General features: G+C 44.7%; 1 long non-coding RNA gene across 1 annotated transcript; it reads right to left on the reverse strand.

Annotated features, from left to right (window-relative positions):
- Nucleotides 1–286: 286 nt before the first annotated feature.
- Nucleotides 287–7,715, reverse strand: LOC126929481 (uncharacterized). Its single transcript, XR_007717188.1, has 4 exons — nucleotides 7,618–7,715; nucleotides 7,011–7,141; nucleotides 5,607–5,841; nucleotides 287–373 (listed from the first exon to the last, which is right to left on the reverse strand). It is a non-coding gene; the product is annotated as an uncharacterized LOC126929481 (long non-coding RNA).
- Nucleotides 7,716–11,771: the final 4,056 nt, after the last annotated feature.

Below are 11,771 nucleotides of genomic sequence, written 5' to 3' on the forward strand. Positions count from 1 at the left end.
CATCTAATGCTCTGTTTTGAATCCCGTGCTACTTGTAAAACATGGAGTATGCACTATTTTCCTAAGCTCTGACTGACATAGGAATCCCCGCCTCCTCTCAACAACTAACTCCATCCCCACTTTATGAAAACCTCACAGCGTGCTAAAAATCACGTTCCCTTTTGTTTCCACCCAGAGCATGAGGCTATCTGGCCAGTCAGTGATTGGCCCAGAAATAATCATTGAAACCAATCAGGGAAAGGCAAAAGAGTACCTTAAGGGTTGATCTTAGGTGGCTGGAAAACAACAAATCTCCCCTCCTCTTGCAAAATGGCCTGTTAAGGATGGAGGGTTAGGAGTGCCAGTCGCCATCGACCTGCTACAGTAAGAGCTCCTGCGGGAGACGAAGGTGGATGGGTCTGAAATATGAAGAGAAAGACATTGTCCTGCCATTGTTTAAATCCCTAGGTCCACCCTCGTCAATGTCCACCTTTGCCTGTGATCTGGAATATAAGATTGTTTTTTGGGTGCTGTCCTAGGACACCTAGTGTATTAGTTTTCTAGGGATGCCATAACAAAATACCACAGACTGCATGACTTAAACAACAGAATTTTGTTCACTCACAGTTCTAGAGACTGGAAGTCCATGATGGAGGTGTCAGTAGGTTTGGTTTCTCTTGAGGCCTCTCTTTATGGCTTACAGATTGTCACTTTCATGCTGTGTTATCACATGGCCTTTTCTCTATAGGTGCATCCCTGGTATCTCTTTTTTTTTGAGAAGGAGTCTCGCTCTGTTGCCAGGCTGGAGAGCAGTGACGCGATCTCGGCTCACTGCAGCCTCTGCCTCCTGGTTCAAGCAATTCTCCTGCCTCAGTGTCCTGAGTCGCTGGGACTACAGGTGTGTGCCACTATGCCCAGCTAGTTTTTTTTTGTATTTTTAGTAGAGACGGGGTTTCACCATGTTGGCCAGGATGGTCTCAATCTCCTGACCTCGTGATCCGTCTGCCTTGACCTCCCAAAGTACTGGGATTATAGGCATGAGCCACCGTGCCTGGCCTCTTCTCTTCTTTAGAGGGACACCAGTCATATTGAATTAGGGCCTCTCCTTCATGGCCTTGTACATACTTTTTTTTCTTTGAGAGGGAGTCTCACTCTATCGCCCAGGCAGGAGCAAAGGAGAATGGGTTTCACCATCTTGGCCGGGCTGGTCTTGAACTCCTGACCTCGTGATCCACCCTCCTCGTTCTCCCAAAGTGCTGGGATTACAGGCATGAGCCACCATGCCCAGCCTGGCTTTGTAGATTCTTAGTAGGAAAATTCCTATCCCCCACTTCTCATGTCTCCGTATGCTAGGACTGCAACTGGAATATTTTGGGGCTCTTTAAAGGCTCTATCTCCAAATATGGTCACATTGGGGGTTCAGAGCTTCAACATGTTAATTTGGGTGGGTGGGGGGCACAATTTAGTTCATAACACCTACTATCCCACAGATTTAAACGACACACACCAAACATTCATCTGTATCTCCCTCAGTTCTGAACTAGGTAGGAAATGAAAAGAACAGTTTTCAGAACACCAAGGCCCTTCACATAGACCAAGGTAAGGCATATGAATTTAATTCCAAATACAATAAGAAAATTTCAGAGTTTAAGCAGAAAAGTAACGCAGTCTGATTTGTAAGGATTACTCTGGCCATTGTGTAGAACACCTATTTTAAATTACTAAGTCTTTTTTCAAGCCTATGTGACAAGGTTCTGTTCTAAGTGCCTTAAAATGCTACATGTTGTCCTCACTACCACTCTATGAGATTACTATCCTCATTTTGCAGATAAGGAAACTATGATTATTCTCCTCGTTTTGCAGATAAAGAAACGATGATTCAGGCAAGTGAAGTTACCTCCCTAAGGTCACAGAACTAGTATCTGCCAATGCCAGAGTTCACACCCGCTATGTTTAACTCAGTTAAATGCGAACATGGCATAGAAACACATTTATGCAGTTGCTTCAAAAGTAACGAAGATACACTAGAAACTATTATTTGTCTCTGGATGATGAGTTTTTTTTAGGTTTGATAATGCAGTGTGAAGAAGTAGCAAATAGAAGTTAAGAGCTTGTGTTGTGGAATTTATAGATAATAATAACAACACATGGGCATAAGCACGACTATTTTCCAGGCACTATTCTGAGTGTTTCATGGTGTGAGCTCCTTGAATTCTCAGAAGAGATCTGCCTGCCCTGGAAAGTCCATTCTTTTTCTTCTAATGAGCCTTGCTGGAATAAGTTATGTTGTCCTAACAAGACAGGATAGAAATACTACTGCTACCAATTATATTAATACGAGCTATTAGCTATGAGAGAGCAGGTACTATTATAAGCATTTAGCCTGTATTAGCTAATTTAATCCTTGCAACAGCCCATTGTCACTATTAAGATCCCCAGTTTTCAGAAGAGGAACTGAGGCACAGGGCTATATGGCTTGCCCAAAGACATAAAGTTAGTAAGTTATACAAGAAGATTTTGAACGAGAGTGTGGTTCTAATGTCTAAGCACACTTCAGTCTACTGGGAGTCCTTATTCTCTGTAACAGTTGAACCAACTGAGGCATAGGGAGATTAAGTAACTTGTCCAAATGAGCAACTCATAGAACTAGCTGTGTGACTCTGGGCAAGTCACTTAAGCTCTCTTGATCTTGGGCTCATTAGTTGTAGAATGAGTAAGTGATACTAGGCATACAATAAGTTTGGGTGATAATTAAATGACAGGCTGGGTGCAGTGGCTCACACCTGTAATCCCAGCACGTTGGGAGGTCAAGGCGGGCAGATCACCTGAGGTTGGGAGTTCGAGACCAGCCTGACCAACATGGAAAAACCCCGTCCCTACTAAAAATACAAAATTAGTCGGGTGTGGTGGCACATGCCTGTAATCCTAGCTACTCAGGAGGCTGAGGCAGTAGAATCACTTGAACCTGGGAGGCAGAAGTTGTGGTGGGCTGAGATCACGCCATTGCACTCCAGCCTGGGCAACAAGAGTAAAACTCCATCTCAAAATAATAATAATAATAAAGTGACATAAATATACATAAAGTTCTAGGCTTACTTCCTGCCATACAGTTGGTGCTCAAAATAGTTTCTCTTGATAGTTGGAGTCTTAAAATGAGCATATATTCCTTTAAAACCTGCAAAAACAGCAAAACATTTGTATTTTCAGTTGAACCCTAACATGTCATTTCTCTGAGCAATGAGACTTGAATGCATTTAATAGAGCATGACATTCTCTCACTATATCTTCATCTCTCTTGGATTTTTATTTCCTCTGACCAATTTTAACACCTGCCCTCCTGACATGATGATTGATTTTCCCAGCACAGAAGACAGACACAAAGAGGACTAGGGTTAGGGGTGGTACTTCTCCTGTGGGCTTCTTGTACCAGACTAAAAATAGCTTTTTCACACATCTGTGCTGCTTGCAGGCTTTTGTTTCCTGACCCTCTTCAAAAGGACTCCAGCTTGGTTGCCCCACCTGTTCACCATTTGGACACATTCTCTTTGTGTCCTAACTCTCAGAAGAGCTCACCAAGAGAGCGCATTGACCTCTTTAGACAACAACCCCCCCTACCTCTCTCTATCCTTCCTCACCAGGACTATTTATACCTTTTAAACAAGATTTCAGTCTTGAAAAGGGCATTTTCTGGCACTCGCTGTCTATTCATTTATTTCATTCATTTAAGCAGCATGCCCCGAATGCACTTTGTGATATTTGCCCACATGACTTCCACTACTAACAATGCTAATAGTCGCTTCAGCACATATGATGTGGCAGATGCTGTGCAATGTGCTCTATATGCATTCTCTCATTTAATCCCCTAAAAACTCTAGGATACAGATACTATTAGTGTCCGCCATAAACAATGGCAGAGAAAACCTGAGACTCAACTCAGTGAAGGTTAAGTAACTCAACTGAGGTTAAGTAACTTCCTTGAAGCCATAGCAAGTGGCACAGACATCCAGTTTTCTCAATTCCACTTTTGTCTCTCTGGTTCAGGCTGCCACCCATCCTCTGGACTAGGTCATCAGCCTCCTAACTGGGCTGCCAGTTCCAGCCTTGACCACCTGCAAACTATTCTCTACACAGGCACAGTAAAGTTTTAAAAACACATGTCAAGCTATTCTCTGGCTTAAGACCCTCCTATGGCTCCTCCCTTCTCTTAGGATCATGTGCAAACTCTTTATATGGCTTTGAACTATCTGGATTACCCTTAGCTCTCCAGGCTTAATTTATTTCCTATATTCTATGTTCCAGCTATATTGGACTTTATTTGTCCCCAGGCCTTCCACCGTCTGTTCCCTCAGCTGTAACACTCTTCCTTGCCTTCCACTCTCATCCCTGGGAGAAAATAAAGGCATCTCTCTTGCTTCCCTGCCTCATAATTTCTGCAAAAGCACATAAATTCCTCAGTAATTTCATGCATTTATAAGGTTTCTATTACGTCATTTATTTCATCTCAAACCCCTACAGATGAGGGAGCTGACCTCAAAGAACCTGCTCAAAATCAGAGTTCTAGCAAGAGGCAGAGTTGGGATGCAAATGCATATGTCTCTCTGACTCCATACACTGTGATCTTTCCTCTGATCTTTGTTGCCATGACGTTTTTTGAGGCTACAAACAACAGTAGGTAAATGAGTCTGGAGGCGGGGGGAATTGTCAATGAGGCTGAAATTAATCCAATCAGTGAGGGGAAAGGAATCTTAGCCTATGCCTTTGGGGGTGGAAAGGTCAGGAGTTGGGTTCCAGCTGGAGACTGGCTTTCTGCTTTCCAAATTAGGGTCTTTTCCTTGCCTACCTTTGTGTGGCTACAATCATAGAAGCTGGTTTAGTAACGCCCTTGGTAAAGCCCAGCAAGATGATACATCCTTAGCAAAAAGGGTAGCTGGGGCCGGTCCTATGGAGTCAGAGGCTCACAAGGGTCACTTGCAGGAGAGCAGAAAGGAAATCCACCAAGGAAGCAGCGACCCTGAGAAACGAAGGTTCCAGAAATGGGCTTCAGAGGATTCTTACCACCTCTCCCCCATCTATCCTCAACCCAGCCCTCATCCGTTCACTTGGGGAAATTAGGGAGGTTTGATAATAACTACAACCAGCTCTTCCTAATTAATCGTCAGGTCTTAAAAGTCACTAGTGCCTAGTGGTACGATAAAAGGCTTAGCATCTTTTATCTGTCTTGGGCCCCACCCAGTTTAGCATTCTTTAAATCATGCTAACACACATCATACAGCTTGATCTTTATATAAGCCTCCTAAAAGCACAGCGTTTTTGTTTACCTCTGCCTCACATGGAATTTTCCCCTTTGTTGTTTTTATTATCTAAGCAATACATATTTATTATGAAAGAAATAGGCCAACAGAAAAACAATGACTCAAACCACCACCAGCTTGGCATTGTGACTGATGACCAAATCTGCCACTGTAGCAGAATGCCAAAAACCTCCTGCCAGATGGTAAACAACTTGAGTAGAAGAACCATGTCTGCAGCCGTGCATGGTAGGAAGGCACGGATTGGGGAGTAGCCCCAGTTTGGACTTGGACTTGGAACCAAGTTCCGCGCTGTGCAAACTGTGCAGAAATTCTTACTCAGACTGTTGGAACAATAAGGACATCTGTTGGCCCACATAGCAGGAAGCTTCAGGATTGGCTTTATCCAGTGGTCTCTGTGATTCGCCTGGCCATTCCCACCCCTGCACCAGTGTCATGCACAAGCTTATTGTGAGGTGGCTGCAGCATCCCCAGACCTCAAATCCACACACAGCAATGTCAAAGGATCAAACTGTCTCCTGCTGATGCTTTCTCCAGAGAGACAGGCCAATATCTGCAGAAGCCCCAAAAACATTCCCCTTGCACCTTTTTTACTCAAATGTATGCTCATTTCTGATCTAATCCCTACAGCTGGCAGGATGCTCTGCACTAATTGGCTTAGGCCTGAATCCTCCCATCGGAAATGGAGATGTGATTTCTGTGACTAGCTCACATTAATCAGGCCCCACCCGTGCAGATGGTGTGGGGTAGACATTGCAAAGTCAATAGCAATTGTCTGGCCTTGAACAGGTTATTTAACTCCTCTGAGCATCAGTGTCCCCACTTAGAAAATGGGAGTAGTCAGACAGTTTTGGTGGTGGACAGTATCTGAGATAATTTATGTGAAATGAAAACATTTGATGCTGAACACTTAGAGGATGAGTAAGTGTGTTAGTTCACTTTGCATTGCCATAAAGGATTCCCTGAGACCAGGTAATTTACAGAGAACAGAGGTTTATTTTGCTCACGGTTCTACAGACTATGCAAGAAGCATGCTGCTGGCGTCTGCTTCTGGTGAGGGCCTCAGGAATCTCACCATTATGGCAGAAGATGCAGGTGGAGCAGGTGGCGTCACATGGCAAGAGCGGGAACAAGAAGGAGAGGAGGAGATGCCAGTCTCCTTTAAGGAACCAGATCTCCAGTGAGCTCATTATTGCAGGGAGGACACTAAGCCATTCTTGAGAGATCTGCCCACAGGATTCAAATACCTCCCGCTCCCACTAGGCCCCACGTCCAACATTGGAGATCACATTTCAACATGAGATTTGGAGGTGGCAAACATTGAAACTATATCCATAAGTGAATAAATGTTTGATAAAATCCATTAATTATATTTCCTTCAGGTAGCAATAAGCAAATAGAGGTACATTCCCTCATCGCCTTCTGGCTGGACCTTTTGGCAGGGGATGACTTAGGAAAGTCCTTGAATCAGGCATGGTGGTGCATTCCTGTAGTCCCAGCTAGTCAGGAGGCTGAGGCAGGAGAATCATTTGAGCCCAGGAGTTCCAGGCTGCAGTGTGCCATGATCATTCCTATGAATAGCCACTGCACTCCTGCCTGGACAACAGAGCCAGATCCTGTCTGTTAACTTTTTTTTTAATTTAAAAAAGAAAGAAAGTCCTTAAAACAGAGTTAAGCATGTCAAAAGTTTGCCAGAGAAAACCCCAACTTTAGCAACTAAACCTGGCTTGTTAGATGGTGGAGGGATGGGGTTCTGTGTTGAGACTTCCTGGGTTTGAATCCAGAACTTTCAACTTACTGGCCAGGTGACCTTTGAAATGTGACCTCCTCTCCTCAAGCCTCAGTTTTCTCCTCTGTGAAATGGGTCAATAAAAGGCAACCTTCATTTAACACAATGTATTGGACAGACATTCTTTTAAACATTTCACAGGTAGAATCTTATTAAATCCTTCCCACAACCTCATCAGCTTGGCATTTTTATTACCTCATTATAAAGATAAGAAAACTGGGTCATGGGGAGGTTAAGCTATTTGCCTAAATGTGGAGCCAGGACCTTAACACAAATAATCTAGCTTCAGAGCATGCATTCATAATAATTAAATTCTACTGCCTCTCGGTAATAATAGTAGACACCTCAGGGGCTTTTGTGGTGATAAATGACATAATACATACGCAATGCTCAGGAGGCTCAGCGGCAGTAGTATAATTGCTAATAATAATATCAGTAATTATTATTATTACTATGTGGAGGTAACTGATATTTCCACATAAGCTCAAAACTTCCACCCCATTGTGAGAAAAATCTTCGCCATAGATTTGATGTACTTACATGATTCTACTAGTTCCCCTGTTCCCAAAGAAAAAGTTCAGCTTTCCCCTGATCCATCCCCCAACCCCCATCCTTCCTGCCCCACTGTGCACAGGGATGAGCCTGCTCACCCAGGTCTCTGTGCCTCTGCTCGTGTCATTACTTGTGGTGGTGGAACAACAGCTCTCTTCCCACCATGCTCACTGGCAAACTCCGTTTCCTTCTGCAGAAAAACCATTCATTCTTCTACGCCCTGGGGCCACTGGGGAGAGTGCTCCACTAACTTGAGCTGTAGTCACTTTCAGTTGCACACCTCTGTCTCCCTCGTGGTGCTGGGATGGGGCACTATGTCTAGCCATTTTTCTTTCTCCAGTGCTTGATACAAAGCTGGCATAGAATATAAACTCAGTGAATGTTTGTTGAATGAATCACGGACTCACAATTAGGATAAGTACCTACTGAGTACTGAGTGTATATCAGGAAGCACCCTAGGTACCTTATGTGCTGCATTACAGTTACGGTTACAAGCGGCACACGTGTATTTAGATGAAAGTAGAGGAAATCTATAGAACCACAGAACCTGATTTGTGGTTATACAGCATTTGCTTTATAAATATATAATGTAGTACATTTTAATTCAGTCTTCCGTTTGTTTTATTCATTTTCTGTATGCATGATGTCTCAAATTTTGCTTATTTTAATTCATTTTTCAAGCTTCAAACTAAAAAGTTGATGACAAAAAAAAAAAAATCCCAAAGAGGAAATCATAAAATTATATAAAGCCTTTAAAAATATTTATTTATTTTAGAGACAGCATCTTGCTCTGGGGTAGAGTGGCAAAATCATAACTCACTGTAGCCTCAACCTCCTGGGCTCAAGTGATCTTTCCTTCTCAGCCTCCCTAGTAGCTAGGTCAACTGGTATGTGCCACTGTGCCCAGCTCATTTTTCAAACTTTTTTTTTGTAGAGACAGGGTATTGCTTTGTTGCCCAGGCTAGTCTCAAACTACCAGCCTCAAGTGATTCTCCTGTTTCAGTCTCCTAACGTGTTGGAATTACAGGCGTGAGCCACTGCGCCTGACTGAATGTAGCCTTTTAAATGATCTTTTTGTTTTGTTTTGTTTTGTTTTTGTTGAGACAAAGTCTCGCTCTGTAACCCTGGCTGGAGTGCAGTGGTGCGAACGTGGGTCTGTGCAGCCTCGACCTCCTGGGCTCCAGCAGGTCTCCTGCCTCAGCCCCCCAAGTGGCTGGGATTATAGGCGCATGCCACCACTCCCAGCTAATTTTTGTAGAGATGGGGTTTTGCCACGTTGCCCAGGCTGCTTCCAAACTCCTGAGCTCAAGCAATCTGCCTGCCTCGGCCTCCCAAAGGGCTGGGATGACAGGCATGAGCCATTGCGCCCAGTGTGATATTTGGAAATATTAAAATACATCATTAAACCTTAACATTTGTTTTAATTGTAGCTTAAAATGCAAATGCCATGAATACATGTTTTTTAAATGTTTGAAAGACATTTTGGAAGTGCTGACTGTGGTGAATCTGAGAGAGAGAGTGTCATTGAAATAGGACCTGAACTCTTCAGTAACGATTTAGTCTCTTACTCTTTTGCATTAGAACTGTTTTCAGTTCAGTGGCTCCCATCGCCACATATGAACGGTTTTTCTCTTAATTATGGGGAAACTTTGGGATAAAAACCAACCCTGAATTATTCTTGCTGTCTGGGAAAAACTACATGGACATTAAAATGTTAGATCGTCTGAAGAAAGTAAATTCTGATCTCTCTAATCATTTCTTACTGACCTCTTTCTCAATAAAACTTTACTGACATGGGAAAAATCTATTTGGTTGGTGCAAAAGTAACTGTGGTTTTTGCTATTTAAAAGTAATGGCATGGCTGGGCATGGTGGCTCACACCTGTAATCCCAGCACTTTGGGAGGCCGAGGTGGGTGGATCACTTGAGTTCAGGAGTTCAAGACCAGCCTGGGCAACATGGTGAAATCCTGTTTCTACTAATAATACAAAAATTAGCTGGGCGTGGTGGCACATGCCTGTAATCCCAGCTACTCTGGAGGCTGAGGCAGGAGAATCTCTTGAACCCGGGAGGCGGAGGTTGCAGTGAGCCGAGATCACACCACTGTACTCCAGCCTGGGCGACACAGCAAGATTCCGTCTCAAAAAAAAAAAAAAAAAAAAGGAATGGCGAAAACTGCAATTACTTTTGTACCGACCTAATGGTAACAGAATTGAATTTCCAGCTGAAGCCCACTCCCATCTGAATTCTTGTGAACCGTTCCTCATTCTGAGCTACTTTTCCAGATCATTCATTCAGGGCTTAGCAAAGGAGTTTGTGTTGTTGGTCAGCTTTTGGTTTTGTCCACATTTTCTACTCATACTCTCACCTGCTGGAAAGTGAGTTCCTGAAGCAACCCTGTCTTTTTCACTTCTGTATCCCCAGCCATTTCCCAGATCCCTGGACAGCAGTGTCCGATCAGTGGGTGATGATTGAACCTGACTCAATGAAGCAATGGCTGCCATAGGCCAGGTCGGAATTCCTTTCTCCACCATTAACAGCTCCCATTATTTAGGGCCTGAGAGTGAGTTTGGGGAGCTGCTTGGACAAACCAAAAGAAAGCCGGGGCCAGAAAGAAATGCAGACATCATCTGGGCTTACATTTTCCTCTTGCAACTGAGAAAAGGGAGACTCTCAGCAGGTAAGGGCATCATTCATTTGACGTGCCTGGTAAGCAATGAAGTTGAGACTAACCCTCGTGCCACTTGGCTTCCAGCCCAGGTTCCTTCCCCTTTGTCACCAGACTTTCCTGCTCCAAGGGATGTCTGCCACACCTTTTATACTGGCACAGAACATTTCCAAGCTGTGAAGCATCGTGCCATCTCCACGAAGAGAAGCCTGCTCCCAGCCTGTCTTAGGAGAGCTCATGTTTCACTTACAGCTCTTGGCAATAAACAACTCAGGCGCAACGGGATGTTTCTTACAAGGAGCAGCCGTGCAGTGATTGCTCCACTCTGAGGGTCTGACTCAGCCCTTGCTCAGCTTCTGGGCTTATTTTAGCCCCATGTTTCTGGAGGAGGAAACGAGAACACGATCAAGGATGCCGTGGGAAGAGCCTGGGGCCCTCCAGTTCTCTCGGGGAGCCTCGGGAAGCTCCTCGCAGTTCCAGCTGCTGTAGAAATTCACAGCCAAGGGCTCCTACAGAATTGGGCTGTCAGCCTGGCCAGCGTGGGGGGTGCGCCCCGCTGTAAGAAAGCCTGCCATTTGGAAATGAGAATTCGAGCAAAAGGACACATTTGAGGTTGATTATTGACCTGGCAAAGAGTTTCTTTCCTTTCTTTACTAAATGTGGGATAGTAGAAAGAACAAGTCTAGGTCGGGTGCGGTGGCTCATGCCTGCAATCCCAGCACTTACGGAGGCCAAGGCGGGTGGGTCACGAGGTCAGGAGTTCGAGACCAGCCTGGCCAACATGGTGAAACCCCGTCTCTACTAAAAATACAAAAAAAAAAAAATAGCTGGGCATGGTGGCACACGCCTGTAATCCCAGCTACTTGGGAGGCTGAGGCAGGAGAATCGCTTGAACCTGGGAGGCGGAGGTTGCGGTGAGCAGAGATCGCGCCACTGCACTCCAGCCTGGGTGACAGAGCACGACTTCATCAAAAAAAGAAAGAAAGAAAGAAGAAGTCTATTGAAGTCCCAGCTTCTATTTATGAGCCGTGAAAACATGGGCTTGAGATTCACCTTTGTGAGGCTGGGAGCTGTAGGGAAGGAGCCTTGGGCTGGGTCTTGAAAGACAAGGGAGGGAGGCAGAAAGGGAGTTATAGGGAGGAGAAGGGGTCTCTGCAAATGCCTGGAGATATGAAAATGCATAACATATTCAGAGAATTGTCTGGAATGGCCTCAGCCAAGTCAGACAGGGAAGATAGATGGGATCGGTGGCAGCCTCCGCAGTCTTCCTATAGCACCCCTTGCATATTTCTGCTCACACAGTTGTGCTTAAATCACCCCCTTACCCGAAGGCTTTCCCTGTTCTCTCCAGCTACCAATTCTTCCCATTGTCACTCGCATGTGCCCCATCTCTCCTATGGAGCATTTCTTGCTGGCCTAGGCCACAGGGTCCCCTCCACAGGCCTCTATCAGCAGTTACCATCAGTGCAGCTCAT

This window comes from Macaca thibetana, chromosome 10 (assembly GCF_024542745.1).
Source record: "Macaca thibetana thibetana isolate TM-01 chromosome 10, ASM2454274v1, whole genome shotgun sequence".
In the NCBI taxonomy this organism is placed as follows: Eukaryota; Metazoa; Chordata; class Mammalia; order Primates; family Cercopithecidae; genus Macaca; species Macaca thibetana.